The sequence below is a fragment of the Callorhinus ursinus genome, unplaced genomic scaffold (genome assembly GCF_003265705.2).
Source record: "Callorhinus ursinus isolate GAN/ISIS: 27379988/994484 unplaced genomic scaffold, GSC_fseal_2.0 scaffold5, whole genome shotgun sequence".
NCBI lineage: Eukaryota > Metazoa > Chordata > Mammalia > Carnivora > Otariidae > Callorhinus > Callorhinus ursinus.
In genome coordinates this window covers 58,878,596-58,900,940 of record NW_027397067.1, presented here as the reverse complement: position 1 = coordinate 58,900,940, position 22,345 = coordinate 58,878,596, and the positions used below count along the sequence as shown (strand labels likewise).

Below are 22,345 nucleotides of genomic sequence, written 5' to 3'. Positions count from 1 at the left end.
TTTCTTTCTTTCTTTCTCTCTCTCTCTCTCTCTCTCTCTCTCTCTCTCTTTCCTTCCTTCCTTCCTTCCTTCCTTCCTTCCTTCCTTCCTTCCTTCCTTCTTTCTTTCTTTCTTTTTCTTTCTTTCTTTCTTTGTATCTTTCTAAGAAGTTCATCATCTCTAGACTTAAGGAGTGTGGATGCAGACTACACCAGGCCCAGGGTTTTGAGTCTCTTGGGGGTAGACACAGCTATGGCAAACACAGGGAAATGGTGAGAGGGGAGGGGACACATAATAGGTCTTTACCTTGGCCAGGATGGTGGAAAAGTGATGATCATTGGGGGTTGGAAATGAGGAGCAGCAGGAAGAAAGCTGTCTTGGATGGGGTCTGGGCAGGCCCAGAGGGGCAGCCCCCTTCCCCTGGGGCTCTTGTTGAGAGGGAAGGTAAATGAGGCCCTCCTCTCCTTGCTGAGGACTTGGCTCTTGGCTCAGTCTCCTTCTGCCCCACCCTCATCCATGAAAGAGATAGATCCTTGCCCCCTGGCTCCTTTTAAGAACCCAGAGGCTTTTCCCCACTGAACCTCTGGAAGAAGCTTTTGCTGAATCCAACTGGTAAGAGCTGATGATCATGGCACATGAGGGAGGGGCAGCCTTGAAGATCCTTGTCCTGGGAAGGAGGCCTGGTGAGTCCCCCAGACCGCCCTCAGCTGGATCCTCTGCAGTGGCAGCAGTCAGGTGGAGTGGGTGAGTGGGGGTTCACTCTCACAGCCTCCAGAGCTCTCAGTGTGACCTGGCCTTGAGTCTCCACCCTGGGAAAGGGTAGTAGAGTGAGCATGGCTGCCTGCATCCCTGAGATGCCACTGCCCGTGGGTGCCTGGTCCTTTGGCCTGAGCCCACTCAGTCAGCTCTTCACCAGCTCATAGTTGAACCAACACAGCAGAAAAGGGCACATCCTGGAGGGCAGTGGGGTCCCAGCCCAGCCACACTGATCACCAACTGCCCTGGGCCACAGCAGCCCAGACAGGGACACCAGCCACAGTATGACACGTGTGGAGCCTGCAGCTTTGCCCACACTAGCTCCAGGGCGTGCACCACAATCACGGTGCCCATGCAGGCTAGTGCCCCTGCCACCATGTGTATGAAGAGGTCAAAAGTCAGGGCTCGACCAAAAAGGAAGGCCTTGGGCTGGGTTGGTTGTAGTCAGGGAAGCACAAGGCAGTGGCCAGCATCGTCACAACCGGGTGGCTGGGAGGCTGCCCCACAGGGTCCTGGTGCCCTCATTTCTCATCATCTTCACAAGGGCAGCCACAGTGCCAGAGAAGGGAGCGGGTCCTGAAACCAGGTGGTACAGTGGGCACCGTTTGGGCACAGGTAAGGGGCTCTGGGACACCACTGCAGTACAAGAGGTTCTTCCATTTGGCCTAGCAGGGGCTCCAGAGTCTGCAAGGTGGCATCAGCTTACTGGCCACCAAGGGGTGCTGAGACTGCAAGCGTACCTTCACCACACCCAGAGTTGTCATGAAGAGGGAGGTGACCACAACCCTGATGCCTGAGGCCACCATCCATTGGAGGGGCTAATTTCCCCAGGGTCTTGGTCAAGCATCTTATAGCTTCAATCCTGGCTCTGGACCGGTGCTTGTGCGGCAAGGTGCCCATGGTGGCTCCTCGGCCAGTGCACGGTCTGCATGCCCTCTGCTCTATTTTGATACTCACTGTATTTTGGATATTTGTTATCTCTGAAATAAGAATTTATCTGGCACTTGCAACCATCAGAAAACATAATATCAGATGGAGAGGTCTAACTAACAAATTGATTGGTATTAATTATGACATCTATGCAAGTAGTCCAAATGGGAAATTCCCGTATCAGTGTAGTTCTATTGAGTCAGATTCCAGAGTCAAGCTTGCCTCACCTACTTCCAGAAATTTCCTAGAGACTGAGATATACCTTGGGATCTCTCCTTCTTTGCAAATCTTTACCTCTCCCAACATCTTCCAAATAATCTTTCATTCTGCTTTCCAGAAAAAAATTGACGCTATCATTCTCTACTCACCACTACAAAACTACAAAGCTACCAAAATCTTACCCACGATGGGGCACCTGGGTGGCTCAGATGGTTAAGTGTCTGCCTTCGGCTTGGGTCATGATCCCAGGGTCCTGGGATTGAGTCCTGCATCAGGCTCCCCGCCCTGCTTCTCCCTCTGCCTCTCTCTCTCTCTCTCTCTCTGACTTTCATGAATAAATGAATAAAATTAAAAAAAATCTTACCCACCATTACATGTTTTACTTTTATACATACAGTACTTTTTTCTCCTATATAATCTTTCTAGTGTGCTTTAGACATAGTTCCTCCAGATCCCTACCAAATATCAATGCCCTCTCAACTGAATCTTTTCCACTAATATGTCCTTTTGTTGCTGAAACATTAAATCTCATTTCCCCTTAACAGCCAAACTTTTAAAAAAAACTCTTCTAATTTTTTTTTCTTATTTCACTTGCTTCTCAATCTATGGAAGATTTCTTCTTCTTCTGCTACTCCTGAAGTAGTTCTCTCTAAGGTTAGCAAGCCTCTCTATGTTGCTAAATCCAAAGTACTGATTTCAAAATTGGCCTAACTTCTCAGTGATTTACACAATGTATTGCATTGTGATGTGCTTTATTCCTACTTGTCTGGTAATTCTTTGCCAACCAATCTTGGTAGTTCATTTTCCTCTAACTTGTAATTAAATATTAAAAACAAAAGTCTGCTAAGGCTCTCCTTGGTCCATATCCTCCATAGCCAAACTTAATCAAACCTTTGGTTTCAGTAACCATCTATATTTTAAAGACTTCCAACTTTTTACATGCAGTTCAGAACTCTGTTCTGAACTCTAATAGAGATTTAATTCTTAATTCTGCATCTTTACTTGGATTCTTCATTTTTCCTTTAGTTCCCATTTACAAATCATCACCCAGTAGTGCATATTTTATTTTCCCACATCACTGCTATGATGGTGCAAGTACGGACAGACACAATTAATTATTTGTAATGTAATAAATGCTTAACTAATTTCACTGCATCCATTTTCATCTCCTTATATTCTGTCTTATCGGTTATCACCAGAATAGTCTCTAAAAATCTCAAAATTGATTTTACTCTCTATTGTACAATTAAAACCTTTCAGAAACTGTCATTGCTCTTTGGATAAAAAATAAGTATCTTAAATAAGCCAGTGTTTCAAGCATATTCTCCATGACATGCCTGGACTCTGCACTTGTATGAGTTGTAGACTCTGCCCAGAAAATTCTTCCTTCAACCTCCTCATTTCACTTATTTTAGCTCAAGCCTACTTCCTTATATAATTGTTTTCCTAACCTCTTAATGTAGTCAGATTCACTTTTAATATTTTTTAATTAATCAAGACATTTATTTATTTTTCTAATTTTATTGATGTATAATTATCAAATAAAATTGTATGTATTTAAGGTATATAATAACATGATGATTTGATATACATATACATTACAAAATGATTACCGTAATCAAGCTAATTAACACATCCATCACCTCACATAGTTGACATTTTTTGTGTGTGGTTAAGAACATTTAAGATCTACTCTCTTAGCAAATTTCAAGTATACAGTATTATTAACTAAGTCACCATGCTGTTCATTAGATCTTCAGATCTTATTTATCTTACTGAAAGTTTGTACCTTTTGACCAACATCTCCCTATTTTCCCCACCTCCCAGCTCCTAGCTCTACTCTCTGCTTATGTGAGTTTGACTTTAGATTCCACATGTAAGTGAGATTATACAATATTTTGCTTTCTCTGTTTGGTTTATTTCATTTAGCGTAATGTCCTCGAGGTTCATCCATGTTGTTGCAAATAGCAGGATTTACTTTTTTTTGTATGGCTGAATAATTTTCCATTATATATGTATATAACATATTTTCTTTATCCATTCATCTGTTGATGGACATGTAGGTAGTTTCCATGTCTTGGCTACTGTGAAAAATATTGGCTGCAATGAACATGGATGTACATATATCTCTTCAAGAGATTAATTTTATATCTTTTGATATATACCAGAAGTGGGATTGATGGATCATGTGGTAGTTTTTTTTAATTTTCATTTTTTAATTTTTAATTTTTTGAGGAAACCCCATTTTCCATAATGGCTGTACAAATTTATATTCCTAACACAGTGTACAAGAGTTCCCCTTTCTCCACACCCTCACTGGCACTTGTTATCTCTTGTCTTTTTGATAATAGCCAACCTAACAAATGTGAGATACTATCTCCTAGTTTTGATTTGCATTTCCCTGATGGTTAGTGATGTTGAGCATCTTTTCATATACCTATTGGCCATCTGTAAGTCTTTTTTGGAAAAATGTCTAATATTTTTTCTTAAAATCATGTTTGATTTCTCCTGTTATCTACATTTGTAAGTATACTTTTTCTCATATCTGTGAAAACTTGCATTTCTGCACCCCTGCATCCTCACTAGTGTGTTTTAAAAATTTTATTGAGGTATAGTTGATATACAAAATTGTATACATTTGATGTATATATCTTGATAACTTTGGATATATGCATACATCCTAATACCATTACCACAATCAAGATATCAATATATCTATCACCTTTCCTTAATGTCCTTTTGTGTATGTGTTTTTGGGTATATTTGTTTGTTGAAAAAAATCACTTAGCATGAGATCTGTATTCTTCATGTATTTTAAAGTGCACAATATGTTACTATTAAATACAGGTACTCTGTTGTACAGCAGATCACGAGAACTTACAATACATTAAACATCAATACGACAAAACCCAGGAATTCTCTTCTTAGCTATATACCCCACAGAGTTAAAAACTGGTGTGCAAATAAAAATTTGTTCATGAATGGCTGTCAAAGCACTATTCATAATAACTGAAAGATGGAAATAACCCACATGTCATCAACTGCTAAATGGGTAAATAAAATGTGGTACATCCATGCAATATGAAGTTATTTCAGTCATTAAAATAAATGAAATATGGATAAATGGTGCAAATTGGATCAACATTGAAGGTATGCTGAGTGATAAAAGCCAAAATAGATAAATTCATAGAGATAAAAAGCAGATTAATATCAGGGGCTTGGGGGAAAAGGATTGGGAGTGACTGCTGAATAGGAATGGAGTTCCCTTGTGATGAAAATATTCTGGAACTAGATAGTGGTGCTACTTTCCCACCATAATGAATATATTAAATGCCATGGAACTATACACTTTAAAATGGTAAAATTGTTAAATTTTTATATGTATTTTAATTATATATATACAAACACACACTAATTTATATAGGGGATACACACACACATCCATACACACACACTAATTTATGTAGGGGTAAAAGAAACATTAATTCTGTATTCAGTTTTTTCTGAATTTTAATCCCAAATCTATAACGTAAAACCATAGGTCCATGAGCAGGCCAGTTATATTTTAGAATCATAAATTAATTGACTATATCATAGAGGGTAGTTCAATTACCAGATATTTATTGAATCAGAGGCTGAACTCTATAATCTAGGGTAAAATGGAGCAAAATCAACATTGACCCTTCATTCTTATGGAGCTTATAGTCGAGGAAAAAATGAGTCAAATTACTACCGACATAAAGATATTATAAGAATTTAGTTAATATGTGTTATTGTTTGAATTAGACATATTGAAAATACTCAGTGAAAATAATAAATACAAAATTATTATTATTAAGTTTTTAATTTTCATACCAAAACCTATTCTATCCCACAGAGTGGATATGTTATTGCAGCCATCTTGCAAATGTATATAGTGAGTCACAGGGATTGACACCCTGACGTTTATGGCCCATTCAATGGAAGCCATCAACATCTCTGAAATTTTTAATATATATTCAGGCAGGTGTAAAAGCACATTCACACATGTACAGTACACACACACACACACACACACACAGAATAATATTGCTGAAAATACTCAGAATTCCTTTTTATCATGCCTGAAAATAGCTTATTCTAGTACATATTTTCAACCAACTCACTTTTCCTGCATTTATTTTCTGTATTTAATTTAAAGGAGTCCATAATGACCTTTATGAACTTTAGAACAATCTGAAATCTTTATGTTCTTTTCAAACATAATATCAAATCCCATGTCTTGGTGTCTTGGTGGATACTCTGAAACCACAATTCCATATACAGTATTTGGATTAAATCTCTTGCCGGTATCTGGCTACTTCAGATTCTAACCATGTAGAGTCCCTTGGTGGTAAGTCTTTTGTCTTGGAATCACAAAGAGAAACAAATTCAAACCAATTTTATATTTAAACACACTATTACATAACAGACACTCCATAAAAGCAATAAACATTTGAATTCTAAAAGTAGAATGATTTATTTTTGGCAAATGGCAGAGCTTCATGAGCTCAAACATTATTCTTACGCTTGTACCTTATTTTAGCATAGTAGAATGAACTTGCACTGCTGGCAGAACAGGAGCTCCAGAATCATTCCAATTAGATAACTATAAATTCTGACAATGCAATAATCACCAATCCCTTTCTTTTGTGTGATGCTGGCACAATTTAAGTATTTGAGCAGTCATCTGTTAAGTGATCCAGCTCCATGAACTTAGGCTTTCCAAGACACTTCTGACATCCGCTAATGTGCTCACTTGAGTAATGTTTTCTGTTGCACAGACGTTTATTTAGCTTTTAGTGTTTTCAGATGGTTCCCATATAAAGATGCTTTCAAGTCAAGATTTTACGAACAAATATTATTACTACCAATATAACAAATAAACCAGTTCTTTCTTCTGTTAATCTTTAAAATCTCAAAAAAAATCACAATATATAATTTGTGCTGGACCATGGTTATATGAGATCTAAGGACATTAATGGTGATATATCATGAATATATCATGTTCAACATTTTTCTCATAGTTGTCAGTGTTTTTTCTCTAACTTGTACTCCTAATTTTTGGGCATAGAAACCCCTTTTAATTTGGAGAAATACCCCACTCTCACTGCAAACACACAATTCTATAGAGGTGGAAAATCTTGCTTATCCTGAGCACAGGTGATTGATAGCATTTCTAAGCACTTTACATATATTCATTTATCTCATGGCATTTGTATTGGATAGGCACTATTATTATTCACACTTTACTGGGAATAATAAGGTCCAGAAAAATTAAGTAACTTTCCAAAAGTCACATCGTTAATAAGTATCAGAGATGAGATTCAAATAAAAGAATCTGTTTCGTGAGTTCAGTCTCTTCCTATGCTTCAAGCCAAGCTAGTTGTTTAGTCTGCTTGGGCTGCTCTAGTAAATTACTATAGACTGAGTGAATTAAATAACAAACTTATTTCTTCCAGTTCTGGAAACTGTGAAGTCCCAAGTTAAGATGCCAGCAGATTTGGTTCTTGATGAGAATTCTCTTCTGAGTTTGTACATAGCCATCCTCTTGTATCCCTACATGGTGGACACACACAGAGAGAAGCAAGCTCTCTCCTGTCTCTTCCTATGTGGGCACTAATCCTATCATGTGGTTTCTACCCTCATGACCTAATTACCTCCCAAAGGCCCCATATCCAAATACCATCACATGGGGGAATGCAGGTTTAACATATGAATTTTGGGGAGATACAAACACGAAGCCCATAACGCTAGTCAATGTCTTTTATAGTATTTCATATTAGGGCTCAATTTGGGAAGGTCTGAATCTAGGGTCTGCCAGGAGGCCATATTTTCCACCTGTGGAGAAAGGCGGCCTGAAAAAAATTTGCAGCCAATTTGGAAAAAGAAAGCATGCTGAAAAAAAGAGTACTGATAGCATTGAAGAATTGTTATGGTTGCTCTGTAGACCACTTACATGCTAGCATTTTTCTGTGCTTTGGGTGGTTGGTAAGTTTCCTTTCTGGCAATCAAAATAGGTTTTCTAATGCACTCATCTAAAACAATGTTTTAATAGTAGCAAGTAGACTTGTTGGCCATTAAAAAAGATGCAAAGGTGTTTGGAGATAAGGTCAGAGAGGCAACAGGAATAGGGGGCAGGTGTCTCAGGACTTTGTAGACCATTGTGTAACTTTCACTTATAGTCACAGTGAAATTGGGAGCCATTTCAGAATTTTGAGAAGAGAAGTGGCATGATCTGTGTTTTAGAAGAATCACTTATAGTCCTAAGTTATATATCAGAATAAAGGAAAGAGGAAGGGGAGACCAATTGGAGCCGTTTGCAATGAATCAGAGGAGAGGTGTTGTGCATGGCCTAGGGTAGTTACAGTGGAGAGAATGACATATAAGGTGGAACCAGGGGGTTTCTTCATGGCTTTAGAAGTAGGGTGTAAGGGGTGCCTGGGTGGCTCAGTCGGTTAAGCATCTGCCTTGGGCTCAGGTTATGATCCCAGGGTCCTGGGATTGAGTCCCGCATCAGGCTCCCTGCTTCGCAGGGAGCCTGCTTCTCCCTCTGCCTGCTGTTCCCCCTGCTTGTGCTCTCTCCCCCGCCCCTGACAAATAAATAAATAAAATATTAAAAAAAGAAGTAGGGTGTAAGAGAAACTGACAATCTAGAATGACCCCCCAAAGGTTTTAGTTTGAGCAGCCAAAATTTTGGAGTCACCAGCGAGTGAAATGGAGAAGAGTGTATAAATTTTTAGAAGGAAGATCAGGATTTAAGAGTACATGAGCAGAAGGGGTGGTCAAAAGTATTAAACACTATACAGTTAATCTGTAAAATAAAGGCTGAAAAATACCAGTTTGATTTGATTATTAATGTTGAATTTGTGAGAGCTGATGCACTGCAATGGTATTTTGGATACCAGATTATAAAATCAGAAATAACAAATGATAGGTAAGGATATGGAAATAGTGATGAAAGCCATCATTTTCAAGAAATATAGTTCTCAAGAAATGGAGATAAAATTCCAGGTAGAAAAGGACAGAGGATTGGGGAGGATACTTAAGCATAATTTTATAGAAATGGAAAAATAATTTTTACATATTTCAAAATACACTTCATTATACCATATTTACATTTCTTATATGTGTGCAATGCATATGGCTATAATTTAATGGAGAAATATAAAATATTTCCATGATTTTCAGAATATTTATCTCGGGATGAATTAAATCAGGAGCAATTTTCAGTGAACATGACTTTTTCACCTTAACAAATTATGAAGGAAGTATACTTTCTTGGGTACTCTCCAATATGATTAAACTAATGAAATGTAATATCTGTGAGAACATCTACTTTCCTCCACCTATTACTTTGTGTTTCCTGAAACTTTGGCCCTCCTCAAAGGTGTTTGCAATCAGCTGGTGACAGACTGTTTTTAAAAATTAATAACAGTCTATTAGTGACACAGTCCTTTGTCTTAGTTATATGTTGCATTACCTCACTTTCATTCAGGTGATCATTTTTCCCAAATGATGTAAGAATAATTCATGCTAACTCTTTCTTAAAGTTCCTTGTGGTGAATGTGACATTTAAAACTCACTATTGTTATTTTTAAAGCAGGAACATTAAAGCTGTTACTGTTTCCCCTGTGCCATAGAGATTGATGGCTGAAGAAAACCGCTGTTTTCTCCTTCTTCCAGAGGGAAAGATTCTCGGTTTTTTAGATGGGCACACAACTGCTCAAAGTCTTTTATTTCCCAAACGTCTTTGTTCCAAGTGATTGACATGTGACTAATTTGGGGCCAATGGCATGAATAGAAATGCAGGCATACCTTGATTTATTGAGCTTTGCAGTTATTGTGTTTTTTACAAATTGAAGGCTTATGGCAACCCTGCATTGACCGAGTCCATTGTCACCATTCTTCCAATAGCATTTGCTCACTTTGTGTCTCTGTATCTCATTTTGGTAATTCTCACAGTATTTCAAACTTGTTTCATTATTATTATATCTGTTAGGGTGATCTGTGATCAGTGATCTTTGATATTACTGTTGTAATTGTTTTGGGGCACTATGAACTGCACCCATATATGACAGCAAATGTAATTGATAAATGTGTGTGTCCTGACTGCTACACCAACCAGCCATTCCCCTATCTCTCCTTCTTTCCTCGGGTCTCCCTATTGCCTAAGACAAACAATATTAAAATTAAAAATTAAAATAAAAAAACCCTATGATGGCCTCTAAATGTTCAGGTAAAAGAATCACACATCTCTCACTTTAAATCAAAAGCTAGAAATGATTAAGCTTAGTGAGGAAAGCATGTCTAAAGTTGAGAGAAGCAGAAAGCTAGATACCTCTTGCACAAAAAAGTTAGCCAAGTTGTGAATGCCAAGGCAAGTTCTTGAAAAAAATCAAAAGTGCTACTCCAGTGAACACACAAATAATAAGAAAGAAAAAGAGCCTAATTGCTGATACGGAGAAAGATTGAGTGATCTGGATAAAAGATCAAATCAGCCACAACATTCCCTGAAGCCAAAGCCTAATCCTGAATAAGGCTCTAACTCCCTTCAATTCTGTGAAGGCTGAGAGAAGTGAAGAAGCTAGCAGAGGTTAGTTCATGAAGCTTAAGGAAAGAAGTCATCTCCACAACATAAAAGTACAAGGTGAAGCAGCAAGTGCTGATGTAGAAGCTGCAGCAAGTTACTCAGAAGATCTAGCTAAGGTAATTCATTATAAATACTAAACAGACTTTACAAATCTGTTATACTAAACAACAGATTTTCAATATAGACCAAGCAGCCTTCTAGTGGAAGAAGATGCCATCTGGGACTTTCCTAGCTGAGAGGAGAAGTCAATGCCTGACTTCAAAACCTCAAAGGACAGGTTGACGCCTGGTAGGGACTAATGCAGCTGATGACTTTAAAGCCAGTGCTCATTTACCATTCTGAAAATCAAAGGGCCCTTAAGAATTATATGAACTTTACTTCCCTGAGCTCTATAAATGGAACAACAAAGCCTGGAAGACAACACTCAGTCTACAGCATGGTTTACTAAATATTTTAAGCCCACCATTGAGAACTACTGCTCAGAAAAGAAAGATTCCTTCCAAAATATTACCACTCATTGACAATGTATCTGGTCACCAAGGGCTCTGATGCAGATGTGCAATGAAATTAATGTTATTTTCAGGCCTACTAATGCAATATCCATTCTGCAGCCCATGAATCAAGGACTCATTTCAACTTTTAAGTCTTATTATTTAAGAAATACTTTTCGTAAAGCTGTAGCTGCCATAGTGATTCCTCTGATGGATTTGGGCAAAGTACATTGAGAACCTTCAGGAAAGGATTCACTATTCTAGGTGCCATTAAAAATACTTGTGATTCATTAGAAGAGTTCAAAATATCAACATGAACAAAAATTTGGAAAAAGTTGATTCCATGGATGACTTCCGGGGGTTTGAGACTTCAATGGAGGAAGAAAATACAGATGTGGTGGAAATAGCAAGAAAAGTAGAATTAGAGAGAGAGAGAGAGAGAGAGCAAGGGAGGAGCAGAGGGAAGGGAGAGAGAGAGAGAATCTCAAGCAGACTCCCTGTTGAGTGGGGAGCACGATGCAGGGCTCCATCCCACAGCCCTGAGATCATGACCTGAGCCAAAACCAAGAGTTGGATGCGCAACCAACTGAGCTGCCCAGGTGCCCCAAGAGAAGTAGAATTAGAAGTGGAGCCTGTAGATGAGACTGAATTGCTGCAGTCTCATGAAAAAAATCTTATGTTGCTTTTATGCATGAGCAAAGAAAATGGTTTCTTGAGGTGGAATCTATTCCTGGTGAAGATACTGTGAAGATTGTCAAAACGACAACAAAGGATTTAGAATATTATATAAACTTAGTTGATAAAGCAGCATCAGAGTTTGAGAAGATTGAATTTTGAAAGAAGTTCTACTGTGGGTAAAATATTGTAAAACAGCATCGTATGCTACAGAGAACTCTTTTGTGAAAGGAAGAGTCAATCCATGTGGCAAATCTCATTGTTGTCTTATTTTAAGTAATTGCCACAACCACCCCAGCCTTCAGCAACTACCACCCTGATCAATTAGCAGCCATCCACATAGAGGCAACACCCTCCACCAGCAAAAAGATTGTGTATGACTTGCTGAAAGCTCAGATAGTCTTTAGCATTTTTTGGCAATAAAGTATTTTTAACTAAGTTATGTATGTTGTTTTTAGACACAAGCTATTGCACGCTTAATAGACTACAGTACAGTGTAAATACAACTTTTATATGCACTAGGGAACCAAAAAACTCATTTGGCTCCCTTTATTGTGATATTCACTTTATTGCAGTTGTCTGGAACTGAACCCACAATATCTCCAAGGTGTGGCTGTAGTCTTGTGGCAGTTTCTTGGAAATTTCTTTAAATAACATTTGCCTCATGCCCTCTTTCTTGTCTCTTTATTTCTTATTTCTTATTAAAATAGGGTGTTATTATTACAGTTTTAGCCATTATCATGTGCCCAAGGACAAGTCCCTACCTTAGGAATGGGAAATAATTACATGGAATGAGCTGCATCCCTGAGGACTTTGGGGAGCAGAACTAACATAGCACCTCTGAAGTTTTGCCTCTAAATTTTTGTATGAGATAGAAATAAAGTTTTCATTTATTTAAAGCTATTATTTGTGGTCTTTGTAATTTATGACTGAATCTTAAATGATATACCATGATTCTCATTATGAAATTTTATAACACTGAAGTGTAGACTAATACAACTTTTAAGTTAAGTAACTCACAATTACTGTCTTATTTCTATCATCCATTTAATAGCCATAGTTTAACACTTTCTTAAATTTTTAAAATATTATATGTGCTGAGAAAAAATGTGCAATCATTAAAGGAATTTAGCTGTGTAACCTGCACCCACATAAAGAAATAGAACATAAGCAGTGGGGCAAAAGATCTTATATAAGCCCTAGGCTTTCACCATTTGAAGATAAATACTATATTGACTTCCAACAGTGTCTGTGAGTTTTGCCTGCTTTTGAAATGCATATATTTAGAATCATTCTATATACATCTTCCTTTTTGCAGGAAGGTCTGGCCTCCTGCACTCAACATTATACTTATAAGATTTTTGTGGTTTCATATAACAGTTGTTTAATTTGTACTCTTGTATAGCTTTCCATTATGTAAAATATATATATAGTTAATGTGCAGGTGTGCCACCTAGATCTCTCAAAGAAGGGCTTGCTGCCCAGCTGCTGGGAGTTATGGTCAGCAGATAGCCTCCAGCTCTCCCCATCTTCAGGGTCTGTGTCAGTTTCAGAGAGCCACTTTTTACAGAGATCACATCTTTCTCCAGGGAAGCTTGCATCTGCTGAGAGTCAGGGTCTAAAAGCCTGGTCATTTGGTTCCCATAATGGACAGTCTGGTGGGCATTACTCACTCCACATCCCCACTCCTTCAGGGCTTGCTGACATTATGTCAGACCTACATCACAGTTTAGTTCTTCTTCCCAATCATGCTTCTTTCCCTTCCCTTTAACAGGTATTGTTTCCTAATAAACATCTTGTCTATGTCTGTTTCCAGACATCTTAATCAGTGACAACTGAAACCAAGAAAGCAGGAGATAAGATGGTGTTTTAGCACTGGATCGCTACTGTTCAATTGGTGATGAAGACTCCCTTACTGGTGACTGGCAGAGCACAGACAACCCTAGGTACAAAGTCATGGTCCAATTATTGAAATGTTCACCAGTAGTGAACTGGGAGAATGTCACTGGTGGAAGAGAATGAATCAGTTATTGCAGGAAAAGTATAACAATAAGAAAAATGGACCAAATAGCTATTGTCACTGCTCTAGAATGATGATTCCTAATTAGGGGCAAGTTTGCTTCTGCCCTCTGCTCCCTGCCATCACTTAATAGTGATCATGAAGTGAATCCTATCAGACTCATCATTTCATAAAGTTGAGGGGCTTATACATAAGTCATTGTAAAATGGAAATTGTTTATCTGGGATCAAGCACAAGCAGGAACAGAAGGCCCAAGCAAGCAGCATAAGCAGATAACCAAGAATCCCATGGCATAGAGCAAGTCTGCACCAGTGCCCCTCCCTCCACTTACAATGTAGCCATGTGTGGAGGGTCTTGCAACTAGCTAAAAGAGGAGAAAGAAAAAATGAGCAAGTTTTAGTTGACAGATGATTCACTTGAAAATTGATAGTAATTATAGTATAGCCTCATTCGGGAGTGGCCATGAAAGGTAGTATTGAAGACTAAACTGCCACTGGGAAGAACTTCACATTGTGCCTCTGCCATCCAGTTTGAGTGGAAGAAGTGTCCCAAGATTAGAATATATATAGATTCATGGGCAGTACTAAATGAGATTCAGGGCTAGTCAGAAACCTGGAAAAAATAAAATTAAAAAATCAAAAGTGGAGAAATAGGGCATGTATTGAATGGAGAATTGGGTGTTATCAAAAACAATGAATCATGGAACACTACATCAAAAACTAATGATGTAATGTATGGTGATTAACATAACATAATAAAATTTTTTAAAAATGTAACTGAAAAAAAATGTGGAGAAATAAGAAGGGTGGGTAAAGGCACATAAATGAACATAGGAAAATGGTAACAAAAAATGAAGAGGGGCACCTGGGTGGCACCAGTGTCCTGGGATCTGTCCCCACATTGGGCTCCCTGCTCAGTGGGAGTCTGCTTCTCCCTCCCCCTGTTCTTGTGCTCTTGCTTGTTCTCTCTCTCAAATAAATAAATAAAATCTTTTTTAAAAAATGAATGAAGAATCTGTAGAGCATACATATGCCTACCAGAAGCACAAACCATGGAACAAGCCCTAAATAATGATGTAGACCAAAAAAAAAAAAAATGCCAGTTGACCAGCCAATCTTTGCCATCAACTACTCCAGTGCTGAAACAAGGGGTACACAATGGAAATAACCATGATGGCGGAGATGGAAGCTATGCATGGGTTCCATGACATGGGCTTTCACTTTCCAAGGCTGACCTAGTTACCACTGCTAGCAATGAGTTACAAATATGTCACTATTCCTTAAGGGGGAAAACTGGCTAGTTGGTTGCAGGTTAACCATTTGGACCCTTCCACCTTGGAAGAGTCAGCAGTTTATTGTCACAGAAATAGACGTGGCTTTTGAGTATGGATTTGCCTTTTCTCCTTGCATGTCCACAATCAGCACTACTATTCAAGGCGATTTGAAGCAGTTGAGCTACATATATGGGATTCCACATATTTCTTTAGATTAGGGGGCACTTACTTTAGCAAAATCGATACAGGCTTGGGTCCCCTAACAGTCCAATTGATCAATTTCTCTCATTATGGTTAGTGTATTTTGAGTACTAGTTAAGAAATTCTGTGTATTCCAAAATTAGGAAGATATTCTCCTAGGTATTTACTAAAAGCTTTATTGTTTATACATTTCATATTTAAATCTACAACATATCTGGAATTGATTTTCCATGAATGGTATGAAGTAAAGGCAATTTTTTTTTCTTTTTCCATATGGATATTCAGTTGACTCACCACCATTTATTGAAAAGTTCACCCCTTCCTTTCTATACCACTTTGTCACCTTTGTTATAAATAAAAATCTGAATATGTTTTGGAATTCTGTTTTTCTCCATTGTTTGATGACCCAATCCTTTGTCAATACACACTGTTTTCCTTCTTACAGTTTTATTAAGTTTAGGTGTCAAATAGTGTAAGTTATCCAGCCTCTTCAAGTTCATCGTGACCCCTCTGGCTCCTTTGCATCTGCCTAGAAATTGTACATTGAGTTTCCTAATTTCTACACAGAATATAAAACTGAATAAGAATTTTATTCTGATTTCATTAAATATATAGATCAGTTTGGGGAGAATTAACTTTTATAACATGTAGTCTTACAATCCATCAACACTTATTAAGTCCTCTTAATTTCCTAATTCTTTAACAAATTAAAAATTTATCCACAATAGCAGTTTCCATTTGCATATCATCTAAGCTTTCCACATTCCATTGCAGTTTGCAGTTCACCACTTAGGAACTGACTGAAACTTTTCTAATCAAGCTCACCAATGTATCTATATTTGGAGGGGACTTTTGCTCCTCCTTTTGCTTAGCTACAGGTATTTGACACTGCTTTTTGACTACTTCCCTCATTATGAAAATTTTATTTCTTTGGCTTCTAGTCCATCATCTTTTTCTGCATTTCTTCCTACTGGTAGGCATGCTCTTTTTTTCAGTTTTCTTTTCCAGTTCTTTGTCATCTTTTAAATGTCACTATAATGCAGGATTCTATTTTAATTTGTTCTTTTTACAATCTGCATATGCTGCTGGGTGATTCAACCCATTCAATTTGTTTGAATTATAAATGAGATGCAGATTGTTACCAGTTTTTAAAATATCTGGTTCAAATCTCTTCTTAGGCATTAGACCATATATCAAACTGTTTATGAATAGATGTCTCAAGGGATAGCAAGATCAATGTATCCAGAATGAAACTTATAATGTAATTTTCCCATCCTAAGCCTCCTCATATGTTTCCTATTTTAGTTAATGACATCTCACTCATCCCATTTGCAGGAATATTAACATAATCATGACCAATTTCTGTTCTTTCTCAAACTCAAAAATCCAGTGAATAACCTGATAATTTTTCTTTTAATTATTTGGCACTACTATATACATATATGTATAGGATGAATTTGAGAAACACTCCAAACAGGATTTCCTGTTTCCAGACTTGATCATGTTGACATGTTGATATGCAAGATTGTGTTGATTGACTGTGTTCACTGGGAGAGTTTACCTCACACCAGGATCTAAACATTTAGAATTCTATATTATAAAGCTTTGTATTAAAGTAATTCAGAGTGCATATCTAAGATCAAAAGCAAAAATGATTAACTATCTATTACTAGAAATGAAAAGTTAACTCAAAGATAGTGTTGAAAGATTGCTGAAGCTAAATGGATAATGGAATTAAGAAGGTTAAAATAGGCATTAGAATTTGGGGATTCAAGATCCCTGGAGAGAGAAATTGAGATCTGAAGCCTATGTGATGAAGGGAACCGCAACTGAGCTTCTGTAGTACGGATAAAGCCCAAAGTAATGTCCTATTCATAAAGTAGGAATTTTAAAATATGGCCCTGAAGCCTGATATATATTGAGATCTGATATAGAACTAGAGTTACCTGTGACTATTTGGTAATATTAAATTTGGATCGTTTATGGACATAGAATAAAATGCATATTATCCAAGATATTGACATGAGAACAGACACAAAACCAGTGGAATCCATTAGTTTTCCATTAAAGATAAACACAAAAGGACTCTGCTGAATACTATTTACAACACAGACACTCAAAAATTCTTCAGACTATCCCAGCCGGCACTCTGAACAACACACACTCCAGATGAGCTCACCATTAAGAAAACATACAAATAAAAAACATAGTATGAGAGATTGGAAAATCATTGAGTTGAGAAAGTCAGATATTTAAGAAAATTTATATACGAGATCTAGAAATAATAATCTAAGAAAGTTTAGAAATATATTTAATATAAAGGGAGGGGAAAACTGAGATAACAGGATTGAATGCACAACAAGTGGCCAATTATGTGAAGAAAACAAATAGAGTTCTAAGAATAAAAAGTATCATTATTGCAATAAGTGTACTCAATGGATGGGTTAAAGAGTAGATTAAATAAAGGAAGGTATTTTGTTAATGACAAAATATCTCTGAGGAAGTTATCCAGGAATCTGCACAGTGGAGTAAAGAGAAAAAAGAGAGTGGGAGGGAATTTAGGGGTTATAGAAGCAAACAAGAGAAAATATGGAGGGAAAACATCATTCCAAATGATGATGGTTGAATATTTTTCAAAATGAAAAAATATTTTCAATTTGAAATACGTGCTCAAATTTTGAAGAATCACACGTGATCCTGAATAGGATTCATTTTTTAAAAAAATCCATATCTGGACACATGACAGTTACACTTTTTATTTTATTTATTTATTTATTTTATTTATTTTAATTTTTTAAAAATTTATTATGTTATATTAGTCACCATACAGTACATCATCAGTTTTTGATGTGGTGATCCACGATCCATTGTTTTCATATAACACCCAGTGCTCCATGCAGTACGTGCCCTCCTTAATACCCATCACCAGGCTAACCCATCCCCCCTCCCTCCTCCCCTCTAGAACCCTGTTTGTTTCTCAGAGTCCATAGTCTCTCATGGTTCATCTCTCCCTCCAATTCCCCCCCTTCATTTTTCCCTTCCTTCTCCTAATGTCCTCCATGCTATTCCTATGATCCACAAATAAGTGAAACCATATGATAATTGTCTTTCTCTGCTTGACTTATTTCACTTAGCATAATCCCCTCCAGTCCCATCCATGTTGATGTAAAAGTTGGGTATTCATCTTTTCCGATGGCAGAGTAATATTCCATTGTATATATGGACCACATCTTCTTTATCTATTCATCTGTTGAAGGGCATCTCGGCTCTTTCCACAGTTTGGCTATTGCGGACATTGTTGCTATGAACATTGGGGTGCATATGGCCCTTCTTTTCACTACATCTGTGTCTTTGGGGTTAATACCCCATAGTGCAATTGCTGGGTCATAGGGTAGCTCTATTTTTAAATTTTTGAGGAACGTCCACACTGTTTTCCAAAGTGGCTGTACCAACTTACATTCCCACCAACGGTGTAAGAGGGTTCCCCTTTCTCCACAACCTCTCCAACATTTGTTGTTTCTTTCCCTGTCCATTTTTGCCATTCTAACTGGTGTAAGGTGGTATCTCAATGTGGTTTTGATTTGAATTTCCCTGATGGCTAATGATGATGAACATTTTTTCATGTGTCTGTTAGCCATCTATATGTCTTCTTCAGAGAAGTGTCTTTTCATATCTTCTGCCCACTTTTTGACTTGATTATTTGTTTTTTGGGTGTTGAGTTTGGGAAGTTCTTTATAGATCTTGGATACCAGCCCTTTGTCTGTAGTGTCATTTGCAAATATCTTCTCCCATTCTGTGGGTTACCTCTTTGTTTTGTTGACTGTTTCCTTTGCTGTGCAGAAGCTTTTTACCTTGATGAAGTCCCAAAAGTTCATTTTTGCTTTCGTTTCACTAGCTTTTGGAGATGTATCTTAAAAGAAGTTGCTATGGGCGCTGTCAAAGAGGTTACTGCCTATGTTCTCCTCTAGGATTTTGATGGATTCCTGTCTCACATTGAGAGACAGGATGTATTTAAAGTGGATGTATTTCATCCACTTTGAGTTTATCTTTGTGAATGGTATTAGAGAATGGTCAAGTTTCATTCTTCTGCATGTGGCTGTCCAATTACACTTTTTAAAGAAAAAAATCTTGAAAGCACCAAAAGAAATGGGCTGTTTACCTAAAGTGTAATGGCAAATAGAGTTACAGCCAACTTCTCATGAGTAACAACACACCCCAGAAGACAACGGGATAATATCTTCACAGTGCTCATAGAGTGATTATTAATCTAGACATATTTTATACAGAAATAATCTATCAGTGTTTCAAGAGTCAGGGTGAACTAATGACATTATCACTTATGCAAAAACAAAAAAAAAGTTGTTATTTGCAGAAAAAAATGGCAAACTGAATCAAGATTAAATGTGATTAGATTTTATGACTGGCAGAATTAATTGATAAAGCAAGTAATCAAGAAAGGAAGGGCAAAAACATGGAAATGTTGGGAAATATAAATATGTACATACAGAAATTTTAAAAGAGCATTAATTCTAGGGCTTTAACTCAAGTTAAAAACAAAATAAACCTAGAAAAATGGAGGACAAGAGTTCAGAGCCAATGTATCACAACGCCATTCCAGATTCTGAAGGAGAATAAGTATCTTTGCTCTCTTTGCCAATTTGAAATGTACACCCTGTGGAACTTCTTTTAGGATCACAATTAGCTGCTTTGCAGAGTCTCCTGTCTAGACTCTAACATATACTGGGCTTTGTTTGTTTAACAGCTTCAGCTGGTCAATTCTTAAACATTTTTTAGGTTTCAGTTTAAATGTCTCCTCCTCTTAAAAATGTTCCTTGATGACTCGGGCCCTTTTTGGGTTACGTGTTCTATAGTTTTCTAGAATGGTGTATGGTTCTAATTGATTGTCTCTTCTGCTAGTCCTAAAACTCTCCCAGGGAAGTGTTTGTGTCTATTGTTTTCACTACTTATTCTGTGTGTCTCACACAGTGAATGGCATATCATAGATGCTCAAAATTTTTGTTATTAAGTGAACACATCAATAAACTAATCACATAATCAAAATAAAGAAGTGATCTTCAAAGGTCCTTTTAGAATTAAAATTCATAATTTTATAAATCCATGTATTAATTTTTGATTAACCAATGATAATATATAAGTCTTAAGGTATTACTGAAGACTTTTTTATTTATTTTATTTTATTTTTTTAAAGATTTTATTTACTTATTTGACAGAGAGAGACACAGCGAGAGAGGGAACACAAGCAGGGGGAGTGGGAGAGGGAGAAGAAGGCTCCCCACTGAACAGGCTCGATCCCAGGACCCTGGGATCATGACCTGAGCTAAAGGCAGACGCTTAATGACTGAGCCACCCAGGCACCCCTGAAGATTTTTTTTTTTTTAATTCTGAGGTCAATAATTAGATATAGGAGATTCATGTGTTTGGGAATCAGTCCAGAAACTGGAAGGGCCAATTTTTTTATCTGTTCACATTAAATTTTAAATATATAATGTCCTTCTTTCCTTCCTATTCTTCCCACAGTCTACAGATTTGAAAATTAAGAGATGTCACACATGCTAAGTGAAACTATCCATTGCTCTGGAAGTGAAAAACTTGTTCTTTTTTATTAACACATCTGCTTTGTTCCTTTCACACAGTTGGCATGCTGAGCCTTACATTCCATGGTAGAAGTAAGATAGCTTAGCTGTGTGAATAGTAGTTAACTACAACCAAATTCCCCATAAAGGTCATGCATAATGACTGTATATATTTATATATAACACTCTGGGAGGCTAAAAATCTTGTCTAACCATAAATTCACATTACTTATTGCACAGATAATATTAATAACATAGTTGACCAACAATTATTAATTAGTTTAACTATTTTGTATGGGTCGATGGGTTTTCTCAAACATTTTATTCTCTAGACTTCTTAAGGAATTTCTGGAGAAGAATATCACTCAAAAAAAAATTATACTCAGTGAGAAACTGGTTGGGGCAGAAGGCAAAAACCAGCAATCCAGGGATGGAGTTTAGTTTATCTCAATGAAGAAAAGTAGCCTCATATGAGTATCATGGAGTAGTGAATAGCAGGAGATATTAAAGGATTAAACGTACTGGATCCAGTTAACCCAGAATTGTGGTGTACATAGTAATTCTAAGGTTTCAGTCAAGGGACACATCAATGTCCTTGTGCTCCTTAAAGTGGTGAGGAGGTTGAAAGAGTTTGGAAAGTGTGGGGCAATTGTTATCCCACTTCCATATCAAGTTTTGAACAGCAGCTGTTTCAAACGTTTTACTGTCTTAAAACTGCCTGACACTCTGTCTTGGAATATGACCTCAAAGATATTTTACTGTTAAGTATAAGTCCGTATCACTTGAACTCATTCCATTTTTTTCTTCCCCTTCTTTATAAGTTTCCTCAGGCTCATGATTCATTCCTGACTCCTCTATTTCTTTCACACCTCACATCAAAACTTTCAGCAAATTCTGTGAGATTAGAATGAAGAAATATCCAGAATCTTACCACTTCTGATCATCTCCACGGCTACCATCTGGGTCCAAGCCACGATCTTCTCTTATTTGCATTATCGAAATAGCCTCCTAATGGTCCTCCCTGCCTGTATCTTTGACCTCTTACAATCTCTTCTCCACACAGCAGATAAAGTAACCCTTTTCATGTAACTCATCTGCTCAGAACTCCAACAGTTACTCATTTCACTCAGGATGAAAGCCAAAAATATTAAAATAGCCAGTCACATCCTTCATTACCACTTTGACCTCATGCTCCACTACCCTCTCCCTTTCTCATTCTAGGCTGTCTCACTGCCTGCCTTGCTTCTGCTTTAACACGTTAGCTTGTTCCCACCTTAGGACCTTTGTACTGGTCATTTCCTCTGCCTGGAATTCTTTTCCCTCAGATTTTTACATGGCTAACTAACCCCTGTCTTCATTCAGGTCCTTGTTCAAACTTTTTTAGTACACGTTTTCCCTATTTAAAATTAGATCGCCATTCCATATAATATCCCCATAACATTGACCACTTCCACTTCTTTCCTTCTCCCTCTTCTCCTCCCTCCCTTTCTCTCTTTCTTTTCTTTTGTTTTCCTTTCCTTTCCTTCTTTCTTTCTTTCTTTCTTTCTTTCTTTCTTTCTTTCTTTCTTTCTTTCTTTCTTTCTTTCTTTTTTCTTT

The 22,345-nt window shown here is 37.3% G+C and overlaps 1 long non-coding RNA gene and 1 pseudogene across 1 annotated transcript in view; one reads left to right on the top strand and one right to left on the bottom strand.

Moving 5' to 3' along the window:
* The window catches only part of LOC141372756 (uncharacterized), a 90,735-nt gene that overhangs the window by 23,022 nt on the left and 45,368 nt on the right, over positions 1–22,345 (top strand). The gene's annotated exons all lie outside the window — the stretch shown is intronic.
* Positions 530–1,582, bottom strand: LOC112823678 (mitochondrial glutathione transporter SLC25A39 pseudogene; annotated as a pseudogene).